The 22,302-nt window shown below is 42.3% G+C and overlaps 1 long non-coding RNA gene across 1 annotated transcript in view; it reads left to right on the top strand.

The window, feature by feature from the left end:
- Positions 1 to 9,088, top strand: part of LOC138645986 (uncharacterized) — a 43,609-nt gene extending 34,521 nt beyond the window's left edge. The window contains exon 4 of the long non-coding RNA XR_011314815.1: positions 8,843 to 9,088. This is a non-coding gene — a long non-coding RNA (uncharacterized lncRNA). The remainder of the gene's footprint in view (positions 1 to 8,842) is intronic.
- Positions 9,089 to 22,302: the final 13,214 nt, after the last annotated feature.

A 22,302-nucleotide genomic window follows, 5' to 3' on the forward strand; every position in this document is an offset into this window, starting at 1 on the left:
CACTGATTGATTTATTGATTTTTTCAGGTAGATTTTGGAACCCAAATCAAGCAAAAAAATAAATAGGCTTTCTATGGCCCACTGAGAGATGGCACACACAGGAGTAAGGAGTGGCACACAAGCCCTGAGGCCAATATTTTTCTCCCACTGATTGATGTAGTGATTTTTTTAGGTTGATTTTAGAACCCAAATCAAGCAAAAAAATTAATAGGCTTTCTATGGCCCACTGAGTGAGAGATGACATAGACAGGGATGGCACTCTAGCAGAAATGCCAATCTTAATCTCCCACAAAAAAAAAAAAAAAAAAGGAACTGTCCTTCAATTACTATCTCCCTGCAGTAATCTCAGCCAGGTATGGCAGGCAGCAATAAGGAGTGGACTGATGCACAAATTAAATAAAAAGTGTGGACAAACAAACAAGATAGCTGTGCAGAAAGGAAGGAACAAGAGGATTTGTGCTTTGAAAAAAGCAGTTGGTTTGCACAGCGGCGTACACACAGCAATGCAGCTATCAGGGAGCCTTCTAGGGCAGCCCAATGAGCTACAGCGCTGAGGGGGAAAAAAAAATAAAAAATGTAGCTTCCACTGTCCCTGCACACCGAAGGTGGTGTTGGGCAGTGGAAATCGCTACAGCACAAGCGGTTTGGTGGTTAATGGACCCTGCCTAACGCTATCCCTGCTTCTGACGAAGCGGCAGCAACCTCTCCCTAGGCTCAGATCAGCAGCAGTAACATGGCGGTCGGCGGGAACGCCCCTTTATAGCCCCTGTGACGCCGCGGACAGCAAGCCAATCACTGCAATGCCCTTCTCTAAGATGGTGGGGACCAGGACCTATGTCATCACGCTGCCCACACTCTGCGTTTACCTTCATTGGCTGAGAAATGGCGCTTTTCGCGTCATTGAAACGCGACTTTGGGGCGAAAGTCGCGTACCGCATGGCCGACCCTGCACAGGGGTCGGATCGGGTTTCATGAAACCCGACTTTGTCAAAAGTCGGCGACTTTTGAAAATGTTCGACCCGTTTCGCTCAACCCTAGTCTTCATTCTTTGGCACTTCTTGCTATGACTAGGCTTCATGCACCATCATGACATCCGTCACCCCTTAACATCTTGCACAGGTGAGTATATATATTTTTTTTTACATTTTTAATCCCTTCTCAGACCAGAAAATGAAAAACAAATTGGTAAATCCTAAATTTTGGGGAAATTTATATCTAATTTAATTTGCTTCCGATTGTTCAAATTCCTATTGGAATTCCTGGTGGAAAATGAAATGCTAGGTGAAATCCCAAGAAACAATGAAAACCCTATATTAAGGGTCACCAATCTAACCCAAGAAGAGGTGCGAAACCGGCTAAATAAGATTAAAATAGATAAATCTCCGGGTCCGGATGGCATACACCCACGAGTACTAAGAGAACTAAGTAATGTAATAGATAAACCATTATTTCTTATTTTTAGTGACTCTATAGCGACAGGGTCTGTTCCGCAGGACTGGCGCATAGCAAATGTGGTGCCAATATTCAAAAAGGGCTCTAAAAGTGAACCTGGAAATTATAGGCCAGTAAGTCTAACCTCTATTGTTGGTAAAATATTTGAAGGGTTTCTGAGGGATGTTATTCTGGATTATCTCAATGAGAATAACTGTTTAACTCCATATCAGCATGGGTTTATGAGAAATCGCTCCTGTCAAACCAATCTAATCAGTTTTTATGAAGAGGTAAGCTATAGACTGGACCACGGTGAGTCATTGGACGTGGTATATCTCGATTTTTCCAAAGCGTTTGATACCGTGCCGCACAAGAGGTTGGTACACAAAATGAGAATGCTTGGTCTGGGGGAAAATGTGTGTAAATGGGTTAGTAACTGGCTTAGTGATAGAAAGCAGAGGGTGGTTATAAATGGTATAGTCTCTAACTGGGTCGCTGTGACCAGTGGGGTACCGCAGGGGTCAGTATTGGGACCTGTTCTCTTCAACATATTCATTAATGATCTGGTAGAAGGTTTACACAGTAAAATATCGATATTTGCAGATGATACAAAACTATGTAAAGCAGTTAATACAAGAGAAGATAGTATTCTACTACAGATGGATCTGGATAAGTTGGAAACTTGGGCTGAAAGGTGGCAGATGAGGTTTAACAATGATAAATGTAAGGTTATACACATGGGAAGAGGGAATCAATATCACCATTACACACTGAACGGGAAACCACTGGGTAAATCTGACAGGGAGAAGGGCTTGGGGATCCTAGTTAATGATAAACTTACCTGGAGCAGCCAGTGCCAGGCAGCAGCTGCCAAGGCAAACAGGATCATGGGGTGCATTAAAAGAGGTCTGGATACACATGATGAGAGCATTATACTGCCTCTGTACAAATCCCTAGTTAGACCGCACATGGAGTACTGTGTCCAGTTTTGGGCACCGGTGCTCAGGAAGGATATAATGGAACTAGAGAGAGTACAAAGGAGGGCAACAAAATTAATAAAGGGGATGGGAGAACTACAATACCCAGATAGATTAGCGAAATTAGGATTATTTAGTCTAGAAAAAAGACGACTGAGGGGCGATCTAATAACCATGTATAAGTATATAAGGGGACAATACAAATATCTCGCTGAGGATCTGTTTATACCAAGGAAGGTGACGGGCACAAGGGGGCATTCTTTGCGTCTGGAGGAGAGAAGGTTTTTCCACCAACATAGAAGAGGATTCTTTACTGTTAGGGCAGTGAGAATCTGGAATTGCTTGCCTGAGGAGGTGGTGATGGCGAACTCATTCGAGGGGTTCAAGAGAGGCCTGGATGTCTTCCTGGAGCAGAACAATATTGTATCATACAATTATTAGGTTCTGTAGAAGGACGTAGATCTGGGGATTTATTATGATGGAATATAGGCTGAACTGGATGGACAAATGTCTTTTTTCGGCCTTACTAACTATGTTACTATGTTACTATGTTACCATTACACACTGAACGGGAAACCACTGGGTAAATCTGACAGGGAGAAGGACTTGGGGATCCTAGTTAATGATAAACTTACCTGGAGCAGCCAGTGCCAGGCAGCAGCTGCCAAGGCAAACAGGATCATGGGGTGCATTAAAAGAGGTCTGGATACACATGATGAGAGCATTATACTGCCTCTGTACAAATCCCTAGTTAGAGCGCACATGGAGTACTGTGTCCAGTTTTGGGCACCGGTGCTCAGGAAGGATATAATGGAACTAGAGAGAGTACAAAGGAGGGCAGCAAAATTAATAAAGGGGATGGGAGAACTACAATACCCAGATAGATTAGCGAAATTAGGATTATTTAGTCTAGAAAAAAGACGACTGAGGGGCGATCTAATAACCATGTATAAGTATATAAGAGGACAATACAAATATCTCGCTGAGGATCTGTTTATACCAAGGAAGGTGACGGGCACAAGGGGGCATTCTTTGCGTCTGGAGGAGAGAAGGTTTTTCCACCAACATAGAAGAGGATTCTTTACTGTTAGGGCAGTGAGAATCTGGAATTGCTTGCCTGAGGAGGTGGTGATGGCGAACTCAGTCGAGGGGTTCAAGAGAGTCCTGGATGTCTTCCTGGAGCAGAACAATAATGTATCATACAATTATTAGGTTCTGTAGAAGGACGTAGATCTGGGTATTTATTATGATGGAATATAGGCTGAACTGGATGGACAAATGTCTTTTTTCGGCCTTACTAACTATGTTACTATGTTACTATGTTACTATTGTTTGCCTTAGACTTCTCTTTCAAATTTGCTTTTTAAGGGCTTGCGCACACCATCGATTTACTTGATGAGTGCAATCTGTGGTTTTCACGGATAGCACTCATACCTATAATATTTTGTGGGGTTGTTCACATGTCTAATTTGTTGCTTGGACCAAGTGATGCTTGAAAAAAAATAGGAGACCTGTCCGATTTTGATCTGTTGTCGGATCAAAATTGTCAACGGCCTACGAGTCCGTGATAGAAATCAGACCACACTTGGATAACATCTGTGTCTTGTCCAATTTTAACGGACTAACAGAATTGAGAAGGTGAAGAACCTTTTTTTTCCCTCTCCACGTCTGAGAAATACTGATGCCACACGACTAGTGTTGAGCGATACCGTCCGATACTTGAAAGTATCGGTATCGGATAGTATCGGCCGATACCCGAAAAATATCGGATATCGCCGATACCGATATCCGATACCAATACAAGTCAATGGGACATCAAGTATCGGAATGTATCCTCATGGATCCCAGGGTCTGAAGGAGAGGAAACTCTCCTTCAGGCCCTGGGATCCATATTAAAGTGTAAAATAAAGAATTAAAATAAAAAATATTGTTATATTCACCTCTCCGGCGGCCCCTGGACATCAGCGGGAGGATCCGGCGTCCGGCACGGCTTCTTTCTTCAAAATGCGCGCCTTTAGGACCTGTGGAATGACGTACCGGCTTCTGATTGGTCGCGTGCCGCCCATGTGACCGCCACGCGACCAATCAGAAGCTGCGACGTCATTCCTCAGGTCCTAAAAGGCGCTCATTCTAGGACTTTAGCTGAGGAATGACGTCGCGGCTTCTGATTGGTCGCGTGGCGGTCACATGGGCGGCACGCGACCAATCAGAAGCCGGGACGTCATACCACAGGTCCTAAAGGCGCGCATTTTGAAGAAAGAAGCCGTGCCGGACGCCGGATCCTCCCGCTGATGTCCAGGGGCCGCCGGAGAGGTGAATATAACAATATTTTTTATTTTAAATCTTTATTTTACACTTCCGATACCGATACCCGATATCACAAAAATATCGGATCTCGGTATCGGAATTCCGATACCGCAAGTATCGGCCGATACCCGATACTTGCGGTATCGGAATGCTCAACACTACACACGACCATTTTTCTTGGATGTGGAGACATCAGACTGTGAACCTACCCTTATAGTGTATGTTTAGTGGCCTGATGCAGATATGAGAGTAATGGGCAAAGGAAATTACTTGAAGTGATGGAAAAGTTGTAGTGGCACTGGGCTGTAAAGTTCCTCCTGTCTCAGATAGTGATGTGCCCAAAGATGTTAAATAAAGACAATACAGGAGATCCAGAGAGCAGTAGTTGAAGTCAAACCCAGGTTTTCATGATGTACTTTAGTGCACAAAGGTTAGCGGTTCCTCCTCTGTGGGTACAGCAGCAAGTTACAAACATAAGCAGATTCACTGGATAGTGATGTAGGGTGCACTTCTCTTCCAAAATCAGGGCTTAGGCTTTTTTTCTACGTCCTTCGTCTGTCTGGTCCACAGACTTCACCCCATCCTTTAACTCTACAAGGAAGTCCAGTGATCATCAAGTAGCCAACTCTCTTTCCAAGTAATACTCCAATCCTCTATATATTCTTCTTCACTCCCAGCATCAGTAATCCAAATGAGCCCATGATGATAAAAAAAAATAGGCGCAAAGAGAAGGCCAAAGCAGAGAGTTGGAAGCCACTTACATGCACTTTTTAGTTTTAAAGGAATAAAGTCAAATCCTTTAATAAAGTGAATTGCAAAATTTCATAACTATCCATGTTGGACAAACTTATAAACCAATTGTTGAGTTACTCTTACCTATTCCCATTAACTAGAAGTTTCTGTGTGCTATGCACTTGGGTAAAGAGGATCTTTCACCAATTTTTTCAGGTTGAGCAGACACATAATGTAATAGAGGCTGCAGAGTGGAATATATATACAGTACAGACCAAATGTTTGGACACACCTTCTCATTTAAAGATTGTTCTGTATTTTCATGACTATGAAAATTGCACATTCACACTGAAGGCATCAAAACTAAGGTTGAGTGACTTCATTTTTTCAGGTCGAGTCGGGATTCGTGAAACCCGACTTTCTGAAAAGTCGGGTCGAGTGAAATCGGCCAATCCTATTGAAAAGTCGGGGTCGGGGATCGGCCGAAACACGAAACCCAATGCACAGTCAATGGGAATTTTTTTATTTTTATATTTATTGCAGCGTGATATAGCAGAAAAGCCGGTAATTCAATTGCCGGCTTTTCATTTCTCCTGCCTAAACCTGACATGATATGAGACATGGTTTACATACGGTAAACCATGTCATATCCCCCTTTTTTTTTGCATATTACACACTACTATTGTTAGTAGTGTGTATGTGCAAAATTTCGGCGCTCTAGCTCTTAAATTTATGGGTTAAATGGCAGAAAAAATTGTTGTGGGCTCCCGCGCAATTTTCTCCGCCAGAGTAGTAAAGCCAGTGACTGAGGGCAGATATTAATAGCCTGGAGAGGGTCCACGGTTATTGACCCCCCAGCTAAAAACATCTGCCCCCAGCCACCCCAGAAAAGGCACATCTGGAAGATGCGCCTATTCTGGCACTTGGCCACTCTCTTCCCATTCCCGTGTAGAGGTGAGATGTGGGGTAATGAAGGGTTAATGTCACCTTGCTATTGTAAGGTAACATTAAGCCAGATGAATAATGGAGAGGCATCAATTCTGACACCTATCCATTATTAATCCAATTTCATTAAATGGTTAAAAAAAACACACACACATTACTAAAAAGTATTTTAATGAAATAAACACACAGGTTGTTTTAATATTTTATTGTACTCTCAATCCACTTGAAGACCCTCGCTCTGTAACAAATTAAAAATAATAAACCAACAATATACATACCTTCCGTAGATCTGTCACGTCCCACTTTGTAAATCCATCTGAAGGGGTTAAAATATTTTACAGCCAGGAGCTCTGCTATAATGCAGCTGTGCTCGTGGCTGTAAACCAAAGCGAATGAAGGTAATGTAGGTCAATGACCTATAGTTACCTTCATTCGCGGTGATGCGCCCCCTGTTAAATGATGTCAAGAACTGATTACTGCTGACCTGGTAGCAAGTCCTCTTTGAATGGAGTATCAGTTCACAGGATCAAGCAAAGGTCTCCAGTTGTCTAATCAAAGAAGATGTCACTTGTATTATAAAATCGGAAGTATGAACAAGCTTTTAGGGTCAACAAAATGCAAGTTCTATCTGTGGTTTTTACATATAGCGTTCGTACCTGTGATATTCTATGGGTCCATTCACATGTGTAATTTTTTCCAGTGGTCCGAGAAAAAAAAATGAAGACATGTCCTATTTTGATCTGAGGATTCAGATTAAAATTGGCAATGCAAGTCTATGGGCCCATGAAAAAAATTGAACCATACATAAATTCATGTATTTGAGGCTAAGGCCATGTTCACAGGTTCAGTATTATCCACATCACTGATTGCTTTCTGTGTACACTGTGCTGGGGGCTGGACTAGGAGGCATGAGACACCTAGTCATGTAGTTATAATTTCATGCTGCTAAAAAACTAATTGTATTAAAACATCAAAACAAAGCCCAGTGATACATTGCTGGAATAATGGTCTATGTCTCTACATCATGCTGCTCTCAGATTACACATTAAAAACCTGCTGACATATTCCCTTTAAGAGGGTTTTTGTTCCTCTGGACAGTGCCGTTCAACTACCATACATTTACCAGAATGGGTAGCAGCAGCAATATCAAATGTGGCAAAAAAAAAGAAGTGGTACCATTTCTGGGGGAAAATTATTGTTTATTTGTCACCCTTTAAAGGGAACCTGTCACCTGAATTTGGCGGGACAGGTTTTGGGTCATATGGGCGGAGTTTTCGGGTGTTTGATACACCCTTTCCTTACTCGCTGGCTGCATGCTGGCTGCAATATTGGATTGAAGTTCATTCTCTGTCCTCCGTAGTACACGCCTGTGCAAGGCAAGATTGCTTTGCGCAGGCATGTACTACGGAGGACATAGAATGAACTTCTATCCAATATTGCAGCCAGCATGCAGCCAGCAGGTAAGGAAAGGGTGAATCAAACACCCGAAAACTCCGCCCATATGACCCAAAACCAGTCCCGCCAAATTCAGGTGACAGAGTCCCTTTAAGGCTTACGTCTGTGGAAATTTATTGTTGCATTTTTCTATCTGCATTGAATAATTTGCATGTAGTCTCAGCATATGTCCAGCCCGGAACAAAGAATTCCCATGGCAACGTCTGTCTCCGAGGAGTCTAAGTTTACCATTTTCTTATTAAAAGTACATTAACTAAAGTTAGTAGAACAAAAGTAAGGAGCCGGCATTGTTGTATTTGGTTCTGAGTCTCATCTGTGCGGAAGCGAAACGCTAACACGGAATTTGTAAGCAGATTTAATGCTCCCCCTCAGGAATTTATCGTATGTAAAACAAATATTGTTTTAACTCCATTAATAATTGATAGCTTGCCAGCACAGATCCTTACCGCATTAAGGGAATTGGAAATTAAGGCTAAGACACTACTTTAAGAAAATATCCCGATGAATAATTAATTTAGCTTCGGTCTATTGAAAACAAAATGAGATTACATCTTAGTTCTAACTTCCAAGTAAGCAAATGTATTCCTACATGACGAGCGAGTGCGCACGGAGAACGTAGCCAGAATCTGAGCAGAGGGAAATAAGCCGGCTATCATTAACATACTGGACGTATAGCCTCTCATTAGGATCACGGAGGATGAATTTCATTACATCGGAAACTAATGCTAAGGTAAAATTTATTCCTATGCAGCAGCCAAAATTAGCACTGGCTAACCAGTCATACAATACTCATTTATACTGGTTAGGGTGGTAAAACCAAAAATTGCCAATGTCAACACCTACACTCATATAATTTCTGATGAGGATGCTGGTCTGGAGTTGAAACGTGTTGCATGGACTTTCTACCTCTGACTTTATGACTTTGTTATACTTTTGAGTTATTTTTCAATCACATTTTATTTAATTTACTCACTACAGCTCATTATTTTTCACAGCTCTTTACATTAGGGGCTCTCAATCTAAATCCCCTATCGGTATGTCTTTGGAACGTGGGCAGAAAGGGGAGAACCTGGAGGAAAACAACACAAACAAGGGGAAAACATACAAACTCCTTGGAGATGTTCTCCTTGGTGAGATTTGAACTCAAGAGCCCAGCTGTGTAAGGCTACAGTGTAGACCATCAAGTCACCATGAAAAGAAATCAGTGAATATTTTGAAGTTCAAATACACCGACTTCTGAGAATTTTTCCCCCAAAATTTGATTCACGTCGAATAAATTTGTGAAAATTTCTTACCGGAAAGCTTGTTAAATACATGTGTGGAAGAGGAGGGAGAATGAGAGAGAGAGAACCCTGCTGATCATCAGAGCTTCTACTCTGTAGGAGAAAGAAAACCCCACTGACCTTAAGAACTTAGACTCAAAAAAGAAAAAGAATATCTCCCTGACAATAAGAGCTTACACTCTACAGAAGAGAGGATCCCACTGACCATAAGAGTTTACACTCGACAGGAGAGAGAGGACCCTACTGAACATAAGAGGTTACACTCTACAGGAGAGAGAGAACCCCACTGACCATAGAGCTTACACTCTACAGGAGAGAGAGGACCCCACTGACCATAAGAGCTTACACTCTACAGGAGAGAGAGGACCTCACTGACCATAACAACTTACACTGTACAGGAGAGAGAGAGGACCCCACTGACCATAAGAACTTACACTCTACAGCAGAGAGAGGACCCCACTGACCATAAGAACTTACACTCTACAGCAGAGAGAGAGGACCCCACTGACCATAAGAGCTTACTCTCTACAGGAGAGAGGACCTCACTGACCATAACAACTTACACTGTACAGGAGAGAGAGAGGACCCCACTGACCATAAGAACTTACACTCTACAGCAGAGAGAGAGGACCTCACTGACCATAAGAACTTACACTGTACAGGAGAGAGAGAGGACCCCACTGACCATAAGAGCTTACACTCTACAGGAGAGAGGACCTCACTGACCATAAGAGCTTACACTCTACAGGAGAGAGAGGACCCCACTGACCATAAGAGCTTACACTCTACAGGAGAGAAAGGACCCCACTGACCATAAGAGCTTACACTCTACAGGAGAGAGAGGATCCCACTGACCATAAGAGCTTACACTCTACAGGAGAGAGAGGACCACACTGACCATAAGAGCTTACACTCTACAGAAGAGAGAGAGAGGATCCCACTGACCATAAGAGCTTATACTCTATAGGAGAGAGAGGACCCCACTGACCATAAGAGCTTATACTCTATAGGAGAGAGAGGACTGCACTGACCTTAAGAGCTTATACTCTATAGGAGAGAAAGGACCCCACTGACCATAAGAGCTTACACTCTACAGGAGAGAGAGGATCCCACTGACCATAAGAGCTTACACTTTACAGGAGAGAGAGGACCACACTGACCATAAGAGCTTACACTCTACAGAAGAGAGAGAGAGGATCCCACTGACCATAAGAGCTTATACTCTATAGGAGAGAGAGGACCCCACTGACCATAAGAGCTTATACTCTATAGGAGAGAGAGGACTGCACTGACCTTAAGAGCTTATACTCTATAGGAGAGAGAGGACCCCACTGACCATAAGAGCTTATACTCTATAGGAGAGAGAGGACTGCACTGACCATAAGAGCTTATACTCTGTAGGAGAGAGAGGACTCCACTGACCATAAGAGTTTACACTTTACAGGTGAGAGAGGACCCCACTGACCATAAGAGCTTACACTCTACAGGAGAGAGAGGACCTCACTGACAATAAGATTTTACACTCTACAGGAGAGCGAGGACCTAACTGACCATAAGAGCTTACACTCTACAGGAGAGAGAAGACCCCAATGACCATAGGAGCTTACACTTTACAGGAGAGAGAGGACCCCACTGACCATAAGAGCTTGTACTCTACAGGAGAGAGAGGACCCCACTGACCATAAGCGCTTACACTCTACATGAGTGAGAGGACCCCGCTGACCATAGGAGCTTACACTTTACAGGAGAGAGAGGACCCCACTGACCATAAGAGCTTACACTCTACAGAAGAGAAAGAGGACCCCACTGACCATAAGAGCTTACACTCTACAGGGGAGAGAGGACCCCACTGATCATAAGAGCTTACACTCTACAGGAGAGAGAGAGGACCCCACTGACCATAAGAGCTTACACTCTACAGGAGAGAGAGGACCCTGCTGACTATAACAGCTTCTACTCTACAGGAGAGGAACCCACTGACCATGGACTATATGGCTCTATCCATTGAAGTCTATGAGAGTTCAAGGGACTCTCTTCTTTGGTAAATGCCTACCTGTTCAGTTCACAACATACTGATCACAATATGTCTCTCTGTTGAGACCTCCAGAGATCAGCCTAAATTTTGGAGAAACCTGGTAGATAGTGCCCAGTTTTACTGCAGTGCCATCACAGGGGAGACTAAGCCTTGCACAGTAACCATTAAATGCAATGAGTTGTATGTGGAAATCAATACAGGCCAGGCCCTTCTGAGCAAGAGACACTCTTGGGAGCCCTTGTAGACTCTGACCAAGAGACAATTCTAGGCAAAGAATATGAAAGTAGTATTAAACCTGGCCAACCCCTTTAACCAGCTCAAAACAAAGACCCATTCCTGACCAACATTTTAAAGTTTCTTCATACAGGTGGTCTAAGCAGTTATATATTATTTTCTCGTTTGGATATTCAAGAAATTCAAGCACAATTTTTGTTACAGATAAGGCTTTACGTTTATGTCACTGCCACATTTTCTCTTTTCTTTATGGTAACGGTGAAAAAATGAAGGAAATAAGTATCTGTTCTTTAGGACCACTGAAATACAGTTAGAAATGTGTTCCCCAGTCTGCAATTATTATTATTATACATTGAATACTTTTTTTAGCAACAGCTAAAATAATAGATTTGATTTGACAGTGGCATGTTTTTATTTATGCATTTACTTTTAGTTTGCACATTGTGCATCCTGATAAGATCATAAGAAGTCATTTGGGGGGGGGGGGCACTCGGACTTAAATATTAAATTATTTTAATTTTCATCATTTCTTTGTAACTGGGGCTGGTATATTTGCCCAAGTTACAGGGGAAATGCAGCTTCCTAGTTGCATAGCAGAGCTGTCTAGGTCTCCTATGACCCAGCAGTTCCTTCTCACACACTATACACAGCGAGCACTTGACATTTATGTATGGGGAAAGACGCACCTTCAGCACTTCCTATTACCGTGTACTCAATACTTCTTTAGCATTACTTAAACAGTGATGGAGAAGGCGGAGGTGGCAATAAACCACCTGTGCCTTCTGTATGGGAATTGCAGCTGTTTCTGACAGTTGGGTCACCGCTTCTGCAGCTAAACAATTGTATATAGCAGAGTTCCTGATGTTTAAAGTCTACAGGTGGTGCAGAAGTGGTTAAAAACCCTTCCTACCTCTTTACTCTGTTCCGCCTGATATGCAGCTGATTTGGCTTGTAAAATTGGGGTCACTGTTTTGTTAGTAGATCGGGGTCGTAAAGGTTGGATTCCCAGCTCTTAGACATTTTTGGTGTATCTGATGGGAATATAGTACCCCTTTAATCAATCTATTACAAAAAAAGCTAACAAATTTCACAGTTGAATTGTTGCAATAATCTAGCTAAATCCATAACAATATGCTGCATAGTGTATATATAAATACGTAACATACTTATTGCCTTCATTCTCTACTCATAGCTATCATAAACCAAGCCAAGTCCATTTATTAATGTCAACTATCGGTAATTCAGCTCCCCGCTGGGTGCGTGTGCTCAAATGCTGCTGGACTTGCCAAGAAAACATTTAGGATCATTTAAAGTGTCTTCTAATTTGCATACAACGGCAGAGTCCAAAGATTATTTTACTAAATATTTCATCCTGCGGTTCATGGCAGAAAGTGTTTATATGAAGCCGCTGCTTTATTATAGTAAATAAAAGATCCACAGGAAGTCGCTTCTAAAGAACGCGGATAATTCTGAAGCTGATAAATGTGACGAAAAAAAACAAGTGACGGAGAAACCCCACCATTATACTGAATTCTTTGCCAATTAATAAAGAAAAAATACTTAATGGAATAATACAGAAGTTAATAACTTATGGGCCAGGAGTCCACATGAGTTCTCCGAGGTTTTATGATCCTAAAATAAACAATACATTCAATCTAAAGCGAGCTACAGTATATGTATGTGTGAGAACAACCTGGCACAGACATGAACGCGCTTCACAGAGCTCTGACTGCTGGAAAGACAAAGGATGTTAAGCAATGAGCATGGCTTTTCTGACCTCAAAACATCATACACCACAGTGCCTTCTTTCTCACTCGCTTCCTCTAGCACTTTCTCTTGCTCTCTTGCTTTTCCTCTCTCTCTTTCTCTTTCTAAAGCTCAATTGCTCTCTTTCTCTTACTCTTTCTTCTTCTGTTATCTTTATCTCTCTTTCCCTTGCTCACTTGTTCTCGTTCGCTCAAATGTTTTTTCTCTTGCTTCTTTCTCCTTGTTTGCCGACTTGCTCACCTTTTTGCTTGCTATCATGCTTTTGCACTCTCTCCTTTTTTTGCTTACACTTTTCTTTTTCTCTCACAAGTTTGCTCTCTTTTTCAATTGCTTTCTCTTGTTTGCTATCTTGCTTTATGTCTTTTTCACTGGCTAGCTCTTTATTTGGTTCACCCTTGCTAATTTTTCCAGCTTCCTGACTCCTTTGCTCTTGCTTTCACTGGCATGCCTACTCTCATTTTCTGACTTTCTCTCACTTGTTCAGTTGCTGGCTTTTCTTTCTCTCTTTCTCCTGCTTTCTTGCTCTTTTTCTTTCTCTCACAAGCTTGTGCTCTCTTTTGTTTGCTTTACATTGTTTGTTCGCTTGTTTTCTTGCCACTCACTCGCTGGCTTGATTTGTCTGTCTCGTTTTCTCTATTTTTCTCATTCTCTCGCTTGCTCTTTTGTGTGATCAGTCTCGTTCGCTTACTTGCTCTCTCTTCTGATCAGTCTCGTTCGCTCACTTGCTCTCTTTTTCTCTCAAATTGCAATACTTTACATTGCAGACATTTTGTTTTGAAACCCTCTTCCACATGTAGAGGAAAGAATAAACACTAGATGCCTATTATCGCATGGATTTAGCAGCAAAATCTTTAGAATGCAAGTTTTGCACATAACCTGGGAACGTCATAAATTAAGAGTTCACAATTTACTATTTTTAATCTGTTAAACCAATTGCTAAGGCTTAATTCACATTGTGTTTTTCCTCTTTGTTTGATATGAGAGTTAAGACACTGGAAATCATGTGCTGCTTTGGGTCAAAAACTGAAAGAAGACCCACCAGGAACAAAGCTTGTACATAAAGATCGTGACAAATGAATCGAGAAAAATACATGGAGTTCAGTGCGTTAAAAAAACATTTCAGGAAAACTTCTACACTCTGCTTTGCCTTCTATAAAATTTAGAGGGGGGTGACGCATGCCATCTATCTACGTTTTTTCGTGTCCTGCACCACCCCATTTAGAACCTTCAGTAGTCATCAGGTTTTCTTGCCAGTTCCTCCAACCCAATAATGACCTATTTTTGAAGAGAGTGCCTACTGAGAGTGAAGGAAACTGCTGTCAATTTTTAATTACCCAACAAGTTTATCTGCAACTGTATTGGTAAAAGACAAGTTCATCAGTCTTATATGCCTTGGGAAGCCCCAGCAGTAAATGTTGTCCTAGTAAATATGGCTATGAAGTAGCTCTAAATACGCTGCTGTTGACATTTATTGCTACGGGAGGTTGAGTGGCGCTAAAATTTCTTCACCCACTATAGTGACAACAAAACATCACGGCATAAATGAATTACACATAATTGCACAACTCAAAACACAGAAGACATTTCTTGCATATCAATAGGAAAACTCTGCAGTATTAAAATCTACTGGCAGCTGGCAGAAGATTAACTGACTGTGTTAATTGTATCAAGGATTAGTGGGAAAAAAAGGAAAGAAGGTAAGACTTAACCAGTTATCACTTGGAAGAGATGGCATTATAACTAGTGATGAACGAGCATGCTCGAATGATGTGCCATCCAAGCACGCTTGTTTCCTAATTGAGTATTTTCAGCATGCTCAAAAAAAAATTCTAGAGTCGCCGCTGCCGCATGTCTCATGGTTTTTGAGAGCCGCAACACATGCAGAGATAGCCTCTTTGTTTGACCTTACCAGAACATGCTCGCTCATCACTAATTAAAACATATCACTCTCACCCAAAAAGGTCTCCATAGCTCTTCCCCACCATACATCTCCTCTTTCATCTTTGTCTATCGCCTTACCCATGCTCTCCAGACAGCAAGGAGTGCAAATCTCTGGCCCCTTGCCAGGTGTTTAGGCTGCTTTAAAACCTTGTAGCCTATGTTAATAAAAACACTGGACATCGTTCTGGGTTAAAAAGCTTGGCCATAGCTTTATTGAACAACTGTCAAACCATTACAACAACTCTACACTCTTACCATGCCCATTTCTTTTTTGTTCCAACCAATCTCTTAGACAAACAGCAAAATGAAGGCCAACCTCTGCTGTACAATGGGCATTGTGATTAAACCTACTCAGGCATGGAGGAGAATTGCCACCTACGAAGACAAAATAAATCTACTTTGTATTTCAACCAACCCCATCCAAAAGAATTAAGGATTTTTCAAGCCTATGCTGTAACCCTTAAAGGAATATATATGTTCTTATTTGGTCCAAATGAACCCAGTCTCCTGAGTAAATCCGCATTGTCACCTTCGAGCTACCTATGTTTCATTACTACCCTTGTCCATGGACTGTACATGTTTAGATATTCATGTATTTAAAAGGCTTCCGGCCTTTTTCTATTCCTGCAGGGCTCAGAGCACCTCGACAATTCCTCCTTGGCACTATTTATATTATACCAAACTATAGCAACCTTATCGAAAAACTCCTCAAACCTTGTTGTGTCCTGTTTTATTTGAAACAGTAAATTACCGACTGTTACCTTCCAAAAGTCGTTGTCACCTGCATGTATCACCAAAACTAAGTTGCCTAATAATGTTTGCTACACTTAACCTCAGAATTAAGGACTTGTGTCTATTGTAGACCTCTTATACCCATCCAAACAACCGAAACATTCTGATGGCCAAAGTTGATTCCAACCGGATGAACTCTCGTTGCCCATTCTGCCCAGAAAATATACAAATGTCCTATCACAAATACAACTAAAACCAAATTAAAATCAATGGGTAATAATGCTTCCCTACCTAACAAATAGGGCCTCCGACTGCTAATCCGGTGGAATATAACCCCTATAACATTGTGATTTAAATCTACCTAAAACCTTCACTTTCTTTGCAACCGTGCCACACACAACAAACCCAAATTCCCAAATATAAACTTTGATTATTGCCGAAACTTATGAGTCAATGGAGAATTGTCTATGTGCAAAAGGAATACTTCACACAAACCCCTTAGACCTGAATACTCAAACATACTGACTGGTTAAAATTTGGTTCGCAACTTATTAGCCAATAGCCATGTGGCCCTACCAAAACATCTGTCTTTGATCTTCTTATACAGATTCTCAACACATTTTCCGATACTAATACAGCCTTGAGCGGGAGACCTTTAAATTCACTTTATGGAGGAGGGACTAATTCCCCGATCCTTAAAGGGAATCTGTTACCACATTTGATCTCTATACTATTAATATGGGCACACAGCTTAAATAATGCTGAAAAAGTGATACCCATGTGTCTCATATTAGGTGCCTTGTTGTAGATAAATCATCTTTTATCCCTTTACATAAATAATCTCTTCCAAATTATGGGGAGGACAGTGCCTGGAAGATATCTCTGCCTCCAGAGCTTATTTTCCATGAAGGAGAGCTGCCAGTGTGATGTGTAATGGCTGCCAGTGTGATGTGTAATGGCTGCCAGTGTGATGTGTAATGGCTGCCAGTGTGATGTGTAATGGCTGCCAGTGTGATGTCTAATGGCTGCCAGTGTGATGTGTAATGGCTGCCAGTGTAATATGTAATGGCTGCCAGTGTGATGTGTAATGGCTGCCAGTGTGATATGTAAAGGTTACCAGTGTGATGTGTAATGGTTACCAGTGTGATGTGTAATGGTTACCAGTGTGATGTGTAATGGTTACCAGTGTGATGTGTAATGGTTACCAGTGTGAGGTGTAATGGATACAAGTGTGATATGTGATAGTTACCAGTGTGATGTGTGATGATTACCATTCTGATGTGCAATGGTTACCAGTGTTATGTGCAATGGTTACCAGTGTGATGTGTAATGGATACAAGTGTGATGTGTGATGGTTACCCGTGTGATGTGTAATGGTTACCAGTGTGATGTGTAATGGTTACCAGTGTGATGTGTAATGGTTACCAGTGTGATGTGTAATGGTTACCAGTGTGATGTGTGATGGTTACCAGTGTTATGTGTAATGGCTGCCAGTGTGATATGTAATGGTTACCAGTATGATGTGTAATGGTTAGTACCAGTGTGATGTGTAAAGGTTAGCAGTATGATGTGTAATGGTTACCAGTGTGATGTAATGGTTACCAGTGTGATGTGTAATGGCTGCCAGTGTGATGTGTAATGGACACAAGTGTGATGTGTGATAGTTACCAGTGTGATATGCAACGGTCACCATTGTGGTGTGCAATGGTTACCAGTGTCATATGCAATGGTTACCAGGGTGATGTGTAATGGATACAAGTGTGATGTCTGATGTGTGATGGTTACCCATGTGATGTGTAATGGTTACCAGTGTGATGAATAATAGTTACCAGTATGATGTGTAATGGTTACTTTACTAGCTGACGCATCTCACTGCCACAGGACTTCTAAGTAATCAAACATTGCCAATAATAAAGATGAGCCTCCAATACGATACCCATCACACATAGAAGCCAATCACTCCAAGCTTTTGTGTTTCTTTGCCATGTTCCCGCAGAAACTAAATTCCATATGAGATTGACAAGTTCCCTTCTTCCATGGTCCTTAAGAAACTCGGTCATCGCAGCCCAACAGGCCCTGTGGACAACTCTTGGAACTGTTACAAAATGGTGTAACAATGCCGAGAAAAGTCATTTGTCTGCACAGTCCCTAAAAATGTTCTCAGCTGACAATGGAACTCCCGATTCTAACATTAACCTGAGGAACGTATGCAGCAAATAATTGCAAACTGCCGAGTCCCCTGGTTGCATATGCTTACTCTTGCAACATTCGCAAAGGGAGCATTAGGACTCCATTCTTGTGATTGGTAACTAAGGACTCCATTGGGCAGATTTTGGCCTTTCCTGTGGAAATTAAAGTTTAACCCTTTTTATAGTGTTTACTACTTAAAGGGCAGGGTATAATGTGATTTTAATCAGGTGCTGCCATAATGTAGCTTTGTACATCTTGGAGATTGTAATATAGTAATGTGCATTAGTTGGCAATAAAATAGCATGGATTGCACTGGAATAATGCTGAGCAGGCAGCACAGAGCGTTAATATTCTTCATATATTACACAAGCGATGTAGCAATACAACGTCTACAGTGCATATTGCTGGGAAACTGAAGCATACGAGACCCTGTGAAAAATGTCAGTGGAAAAATGTTTATCACTGGATCTGGATCATTGTTATCTTAAAGGTCAGCTTATTTAGGATATTGTTTTTTGACAGTTGCGTATTGAGTTGTATGCCTCAATCAATAGGTGTTATTTTTTTTCCACAATATATTGTAAGCTTTATTGGACTGTAGACAGCCAGTGACTGCCGTTGTTTAATATTAGATATACACAAGGAAGCACAAAATAGACATGTCACCAGAATAGGATGTTTAGGGGGCACTGGTTCTCTTTTTTGAGACTGCCAAGCTGGCTAATGGAGTCTTAAAGGCCAGATCATGCTCCTTGGCAGCAAGGTTTCCTCAATTAAGATCTTAACTCTTTAACAAGCTTTGCCACACAAAGTAAGATTTCTAGAATGATTGAATGACCAATCGACCAGCCAACCAACAGACCAACCAACCAACTGACCAGCCTACCAACTGTCCGACCAGCCAACCAATCGACCAGCCAACCAATCGACCAGCCAACCAACCAACCAGCCAACCAACTGACCAGCCTACCAACTGACCGACCAGCCAACCAACTGACCAGCCAACCAACTATCCAGCCAACCAACCGTCTAGCCAACCAGCCATCGCTGCTTTTGGGTTAACATACCCAATCATATCATCAGAAAGTGATAGGGACTGAGATAGGTTGGTTGAGAGGCTTTTGATAAAAGTTTAGGTTGTGCAGTTTCTTCTTGTGGAGACCACCAAGTTGAAGTAGGAAGACGCATAGGCCCTGGGGAAAAGTATTTGTGACACCCCAGGGTCCTGGTTGTGACAGTGGCATTCCTTTCCTCACGGGGAGAGTCATGTCATGCTTGGAAGAGAGAAAGGATCTTTACCAGGTACATACAACCATACAACATGTTCACACTCCAGGCCAGAAGGGGGAACAATGATCCAGCTTGTGGGTGGCTCCCCTATATATATTCTGGTCTGGAGGGAAAGTTCAGGTAGTTCCTGTCAAAGAGACAGAGGAGAAGGAAGCAGATGGGCTGTGCAGCCACGAGAAAGTGCTGCAGCTCCTGGAAAGAAAGAAGGAGAAAGCCGAACAATTTGTAGAGAGATGTAGGAAAAGTGAAGAGCAGGAGAGTGAGAACTGGGGAGGACAGCTACGACTGGGCTACCTCCCTACAGAATGCAGACAACGGTAGACGGAAGATCAAGGTTGTGAGGAACTCCACGGCTCACAGCAGAAACCGGCAGGACAGCTGGATTATATATTACCTGTCCGCCCTGACAGCTGGAGACACAGTGGTGCATAGAGCCCGGGTCATGATAGAGACCCTGTAAAAAGGCTTGAGCCACCTGCCATTCAGGATAGTGTCCTAACTTCAAGAAAGACAGAGAGAACACGTGAGGACCTTGTGAAAGGCCTAGGGCAGCAAGGAACTACACCACAACGCTAGAGGGAAGGCTTCTAACGCCACCTGGTAAAGGGGACTCCGAACTCACTTCCAAGATGGCTGGACCTGTACCTGTAATACGGGACCCTGGAGTGTGGCTGCCTGAATTCTTCAATAAACCATGTAAAGAGACTGCAAACATGTGTCCTTGGTTTTAGCTACACTACTCACCATCTTCATCTCCATACCGGAAGCCCTGGGGATCCAGCTTCACCTGTGGGAAGCTATGCCATCTTAGCTGCCATAACATCACCCAGCGGTCCCCTTTAAGCAGCATCGGTCATCACTGACCAAGAACCACAGGTGGCATCATGAACACAAACTTTATTCATAACTCCTTTAAAGACTTTCCCTTTAACATGGGCACCCAAGGCCACGGATCGGGTCGCCGCCGCCGTGACACATCCCTTTAAGTACCGGACCCGATATCGAGTACCCCGCGGCCCTAGCACGTTACATATTCAAATTACCTTCAATTCTCAAGCTAATTCTACAGCCCCATGCTTTGAAGGTAGCTACCTTAAAAGTCACAGTCTCAATCTTTAACAAACTTTGACACATAACTTAGGATATTTAGACAAACCAGAGATTTCTCTGAAAGGAACAGACAGCTGCTTTCTAGGGTTTGTCACTTTTTAGTAGATAGTAGGATGAGAGACTTTTAATAGTTTTAACAATTTTCTCCGCCAGAGTAGTAAAGCCAGTGACTGAGGGCAGATATTAATAGCCTGGAGAGGGTCCATGGTTATTGCCCCCCCATCCTGGCTAAAAACACCTGCCCCCAGTCACCCCAGAAAAGGCACATCTGGAAGATGCGCCTATTCTGGCACTTGGCCACTCTCTTCCCATTCCCGTGTAGCGGTGGGATATGGGGTAATGAAGGGTTAATGCCACCTTGTTATTGTAAGGTGACATTAAGCCAGATTAATAATGGAGATTAATTTTTTCCGCGACTTAACCCTTAAATTTAATAGCTAGAGCGCCGAAATTTTGCACATACACACTACTAACATTATTAGTGTGTAATATGCAAAAAAAAGGTGAATATGACATGGTTTACTGTGTGTAAACCATGTCTCATATCATGTCGGGTTTAGGCAGGAGAAATGAAAAGCCAGCAATTGAATTACCGGCTTTTCAACATTATCGCGCTGAAGTAAATATATATATATATATATATATATATATATACAGTGGGGCAAAAAAGTATTTAGTCAGTCAGCAATAGTGCAAGTTCCACCACTTAAAAAGATGAGAGGCGTCTGTAATTTACATCATAGGTAGAACTCAACTATGGGAGACAAACTGAGAAAAAAAATCCAGAAAATCACATTGTCTGTTTTTTTAACATTTTATTTGCATATTATGGTGGAAAATAAGTATTTTGTCAGAAACAAACAGTCAAGATTTCTGGCTCTCACAGACCTGTAACTTCTTCTTTAAGAGTCTCCTCTTTCCTCCACTCATTACCTGTAGTAATGGCACCTGTTTAAACTTGTTATCAGTATAAAAAGACATGACAAACATAGAGATTGGAACAGCACCAGGGCTCGCCTTCTGGTTCTATGCCCCTTTGCTTATTTCACCGATATATACCAATTGCGTTTTCCAGATAAAGCTAATGGATACGGTGCTCTGCTCAATAAGTAACAGTAATCTTCATATTTCATCAAAGGATAATAAAAGAAGCGGCACTCACCAGTTTGCTGAAAAAAGTGTCTTTAATGCAGCCTTAATCCATGCTTACAGGCTATTCAGACACGTTGCAGGTGATTGTGAGGGTGCGGGGAGTGAAGGAGGACGACGGCCGTTTCGTGCAATCAGCACTTCCACATGGACCCGTCGAAGTGCTGATTGCACGAAACGGCCGTCGTCCTCCTTCACTCCCCGCACCCTCACAATCACCTGCAACGTGTCTGAATAGCCTGTAAGCATGGATTAAGGCTGCATTAAAGACACTTTTTTCAGCAAACTGGTGAGTGCCACTTCTTTTATTATCCTTTGATGAAATATGAAGTATAAAAAGACACCTGTGCACACCCTCAAACAGTCTGACTCCAAACTCCACTATGGTGAAGACCAAAGAGCTGTCAAAGGACACCAGAAACAAAATTGTAGCCCTGCACCAGGCTGGGAAGACTGAATCTGCAATAGCCAACCAGCTTGGAGTGAAGAAATCAACAGTGGGAGCAATAATTAGAAAATGGAAGACATAGAAGACCACTGATAATCTCCCTCGATCTGGGGCTCCACGCAAAATCCCACCCCATGGGGTCAGAATGATCACAAGAACGGTGAGCAAAAATCCCAGAACCACGCGGGGGGACCTAGTGAATGAACTGCAGAGAGCTGGGACCAATGTAACAAGGCCTACCATATGTTACACACTACGCCACCAGGGACTCAGATC

The sequence above is a fragment of the Ranitomeya imitator genome, chromosome 7, assembly GCF_032444005.1.
Source record: "Ranitomeya imitator isolate aRanImi1 chromosome 7, aRanImi1.pri, whole genome shotgun sequence".
NCBI lineage: Eukaryota > Metazoa > Chordata > Amphibia > Anura > Dendrobatidae > Ranitomeya > Ranitomeya imitator.